At 44.1% G+C, this 5000-nt stretch overlaps 1 long non-coding RNA gene across 1 annotated transcript in view; it reads right to left on the minus strand.

The window, feature by feature from the left end:
* Window positions 1-681, minus strand: part of LOC135098803 (uncharacterized) — a 2060-nt gene extending 1379 nt beyond the window's left edge. Inside the window, exon 1 of the long non-coding RNA XR_010267398.1 lies at window positions 281-681. This is a non-coding gene — a long non-coding RNA (uncharacterized LOC135098803). The remainder of the gene's footprint in view (window positions 1-280) is intronic.
* Between the last annotated feature and the right edge of the window lie 4319 nt (window positions 682-5000).

Here is a 5000-nt window from a genome sequence, read left to right on the forward strand (position 1 = left end):
AAAAACACCCCCCTTAGACCAGGAAGCTTAGAACACCCCTTCTAGACCAGCAAGCTGAAAAACACCCCTTTACAGTACACCAGCAAGCTAAAAACCCAATTTAGATCAGCAAGATAAACACACTCCCTTTGTGAGAGGTAAACCTGAGTGTTAATTTAATTAATGAGATACACTCAGCTTGCCCTTACGGATGCAGCATGATGCAATATGTTATTGCTCTGCTAAACACAAAAATTCACCTGCTATACACAAAATATACAGAATATTTACATCCACTTACCGTATGTACTCCCAAGCCCGTTTGAGCTGGGTTACTGTCCTGGGACGTTCAGCAGGGTAGCTGAGGTTGAATTCAGCAGCTACTTCCTCCCAAGCTTTCTGTTTTTTTTCTTATCCCGTTGAAGTCTGTAGAATGATCCAACAGGATTTTCTTTGAAGTTATCACCTCAGACAGTCTCTGGCGTTGAGCATTTGTGAGTGCGACAGCTTTTTCTCGTGGAGAGAGGAGGAGAACAGAAGAGGCAGGCACACTCATGATAGCGGCGAAGCTGTGGGCGAAGTAAAGGTAGCACGTGGATTTGTTTATATGTGCTCAGGTCTACCAATATCGGGAGCAAAGGCTGCCAACTCTTCCGATAACCTCGTACGAACGTCGGGTTGCCGTTTTCTGTTTAAAAAATCAGCGCGCCAGTTTCGTAGTAGGGTGCCCGACGTTGGGGATTCGGATTGCGGGCCAGTAACCCTAATGTGTAATGAATGTTTAATGAATGGGCCCACAGTCTCACACGTTCACCCCCATCCTTAACTATTTGCTGCTCCCTCCATTTTCACCTTTATACGAGCATTCTCCCTCCTTCCAGTATCCCCCCACCACACACACACACACACACACACACACACTCACACCTGCATTCCTTCCACCTTTACAGTCGTGGTTTAATGTTTTTCCCAGCCTACCATTGCACCTTAGTCTCACACGTTCACTCTCCATGCCTTTACCACACCCGCCCTTTGCCTTCCCGTACTCCTCTCCTTTACTTCCACTCACCCTCCTCCTCAACCCAGCTGGGGGCCACTCGTTTCGACAAATTTTCTCACATTTCAGCTCTTTTTCCCCCTCTCTCTCTCTCTCTCTCTCTCTCTCTCTCTCTCTCTCTCTCTCTCTCTCTCTCTCTCTCTCACGGGAGTTGGCTTTATGGTACGTGCGTGGCTGTTGAAAGGTTGCAAGTTCGATCCCCGCTCCAAGCAAATTCTGGGTGGGAGAAGTACCGCTCTCTCCTAATTGTGGTTACCAGGTGTCACTTGCGACGCTATTACCTTTTTTACTCTCTCTCTCTCTCTCTCTCTCTCTCTCTCTCTCTCTCTCTCTCTCTCTCTCTCTCTCTCTCTCGGCTAACTTTCTCACTCATCCCCCGCTCATACTTACTTCATTCTCAACTTCCACACACTACACCACCTTCAACCACCACCACCACCACCACCACCACCATCACCACCACAGTATCACAAGCAGCAGCTCTCCCTCCGCCTCATGTATATACTAAAGGTGCTCTCAGTGAAGGCGGCGGTGCACTGACCCAGAACAAACATACATACACGCTTGCTTGCCCTTCTTTTTCCTTCCCTCACCGCCACCACCACCACCACCACCTCCATCACCTCCATCAGCATGCCACACACACACATACCTGATTTCTGCACTCCTTCCCACTCCCTCTCTCTCTCTCTCTCTCTCTCTCTCCCTCTCTCTTTTTCCCTCTCCTCCTCTGCAGCAGCCAAAAGTGCCTTCATCATTGCCTTCTTCAGCGTCCCCGTTCTCATCTTTAAGGTATCGGAGTGTATTTGTTGGTGAGGCATCCATCTGTGTCTATCCAGCCACCCAGCCGCCCAGATGTTGACTTTATCGATATATGTTCCCTCTAGCTTCTTTCCCCACCAGTCATCCTTCATTTTACTATGCATTTACTATGATTTCCCTTCGTTTCTTCGTTCCTTCCTTCCTTCCTTCCTTCCTTCCTTCCTTCCCTTCTTCCTTTCCTTGGCCTCTTTACTTTGCTGCTTCCTCCTTAAGGTTCTTTTCCTTCTTTCTTTCTTTTCCTTCCTTCAATACATACTTCACTCCCCTCCGTGCTCCTCTCCTATCTCCTTTGCCTCCTTCCCTCCTATTTTCTTATCTTTCTTCCTTCCCTCCATCACTCCTTACTGTCTTACTTCTACTTTCCATCCGTTTTTTTCTTTCCTTTCTTCCTTTTCGACTCCATGCATCATTCATTTATTCATTCTTTCATTCTATATTCCCGCCCTTACTCCCTTACCGTATTTCTTCCCTCCCTCCCTCTCCCTCCCTCCCTCCCTCCCTCCCTCCCCCACAGCCCTTCTCGTTCCCGTTTCATCCTCGGCAGAATAAGAGAACTGAGGCAGCAGACTTAAACAAAAATATTAAAGCTAATCTCTGTCATAACTTCATGCCTCTCTCTCTCTCTCTCTCTCTCTCTCTCTCTCTCTGGTATCGTCATGTAACCCTGCCCCTGTTTCCTGGTCTCGTTTGTTTCCCTTTTCTGTTCTTCTTCCCCCCCCACCGCCGGCTTTCCGCCACACGCTCGTCGCTACTCGTGCTTCCTCTCACGCGTCGGGCTTCTGGCTTCGGGCTTCGGGATCCTCGCCTCGTATCCTTTCGTAACCTTAATATCAAGTCGATGTACCTGCTCTGTTTTTTACTGTGTGTGGGAAGGTGGGTGATAGGTAGGTGGGTGGGTGTGTACTGTAGTTTCCCTGTCTGTATAGTTTGTCTCTCTCTCTCTCTCTCTCTCTCTCTCTCTCTCTCTCTCTCTCTCTCTCTCTCTCTCTCTCTCTCTCTCTCTCTCTCTCGTTCCCTCCTTACTGCTTAAAGGAAAATTTTGTCTTTGTGTCCAATGTTGTTGTTGTTGTTGTTGTTGTTGTTGTTGTTGTTGTTGTTGTACTTATTTCCAGTATCATTATTATTTTATTATTATTATTATTATTATTATTATTATTATTATTATTACTATTATTATTATTATTATTATTATTATTATTATTATTATCATTATTATCACCATCGTCATCATCATCATCATCATCATCATAGTCGTCATCATTACATCTCATCTAAAAACAAAGATGCACTTCATAAACTACCTCGTATTAAGATTATTTTATTTTCTTCTCACTTCTCTTTCTCTTGATCTTCTCTTCCATGATTTTCTTCCTTTTTTATTGTCCTGCTTTTTATTATGAGGCGAGCTCCCTCCTAAGAGGATGTTTCTTGTTCATCATTGAGAGTGATGAGAAGAACAAAGAAAAGAATGATCGTCGCAGCCAAGACATTAATACATGATGAAGGAGAAAAGAACAGGTAAAGAGAGAACATTATGACAACGACAGATGAGAATAACGAAGAAGAAGAAGAGGAGGAGGAGGAGGAGGATGAAGAAGAAGAACAACAACAGCAACAAGAGCAAGAAATGAAGAACGACAAGAAGAACAAGAAGGAGAGGAAAAAGAAAAGAAAATGTTACAAAAAAAAGTTTAAACAAGAGAAAATAACATGCAAAAAAAAAAAAAACGAAACGAACGCGATGAATACAGAAACACCACCGCGAATAAATGATGATAAGAAAACCGGAGAAAGACCAGAAAATGTGATGAAACAAATGACATTACGAGAAGCGGAAAAAGAAATAAGCGATACGGATGCGCAACAAGCGGATCACGAACAAAGACACGAGAACTAGAGCAGTATTATTGTTGTTGTTGTTGTTTTTTCCACCCATCCACACTCTTCCATTATTATTGCTTCTTTCCTTTTCTCCTCCCGCACGGACGCTGAAACAATGCAGGAAAACCGGTAAGAAAAGAAGAGGAACAAAGAAAAAAAAAAACCTTGCTCTTTACTTCCATATTATTGCGCTGTAGTACATATGAATAACAACAACAACAGCAGCAATAGCAGTAATGGATAATAATAGCAACAAGCATAAAGAGAAGTTAAGAAGCGTTATTGTGAAAAAAAAAAAATTAAAAAGTGAATAAACAGTGTGTAGCGTTATATGAAAGGTGTCATGAAGCCGTGAACTCCATACTAACGTCAGCTGCACTTCCTCTGTTCCCGTGAGCAATGGTACCCATAAAACATAACAGTAATTAAGTAATAAACACAGCTCTTCTCTCTCTCTCTCTCTCTCTCTCTCTCTCTCTCTCTCTCTCTCTCTCTCTCTCTCTCTCTCTCTCTCTCTCTCTCTCTTCAATGCTGAGTTCATTTGTGTAGTCATTACCATCTTCTTTTCATTATATATATTTTTAGCCTTCATGCCTCGGAGAATCCAGCATTTTCTGATCTATTATTGTCTTGAAAAATCTTATAATCGCCGCCATTCAGGAATATTATGCCCTTGATACTTATAAGTCCGTTGAGTGTTATTATCTTACGGCAGTTTTTTTTTTTTTCCTCCTCTTGACGTAAACCCGTTCAGAGAGACTATATTGGATTCTGACTATACTTTTCAGAGACGCTTTGTTCCCTCACCACGACTTCACCGTTCTCAGTCATACATCAAGGAAAGGCTTTATTGTCCTCGATCATTAAAGCGTAAAGGTGAGCCGCGGTTAATCATAAGCGTTGGCATAGGGGCTCGGCACATGGAGTAGGGTAGCCAGTTCTTTGCTCAGCCGCCTTTACATTCCCAGTTATAGCTAACCGGTACACATTTTAATGCTTGGTCAACCTAGGAGCGAGCAATCGTCCTAAAAAAAACCCCGGCCGTAACCAGGATTCGAACTCGGGAAATCTTGCATTGTAGTCAGACGCGCTACAGCCTGAGCTTCCTTGGTCATACATCAAGTGAGACATCATGATAAGGCTGTGCAGTTCTCGCTCCACAGCTTTAACAGAGTGGGCATGGCTAAGACAGTCAGCCTCCACCATTTTGCTGCGCCGAGTGTGTCGCCTACTCGTCGACACCTGCACCGCCGCCCACACG

The sequence above is a fragment of the Scylla paramamosain genome, unplaced genomic scaffold (assembly GCF_035594125.1).
Source record: "Scylla paramamosain isolate STU-SP2022 unplaced genomic scaffold, ASM3559412v1 Contig82, whole genome shotgun sequence".
NCBI classification, from domain to species: Eukaryota; Metazoa; Arthropoda; class Malacostraca; order Decapoda; family Portunidae; genus Scylla; species Scylla paramamosain.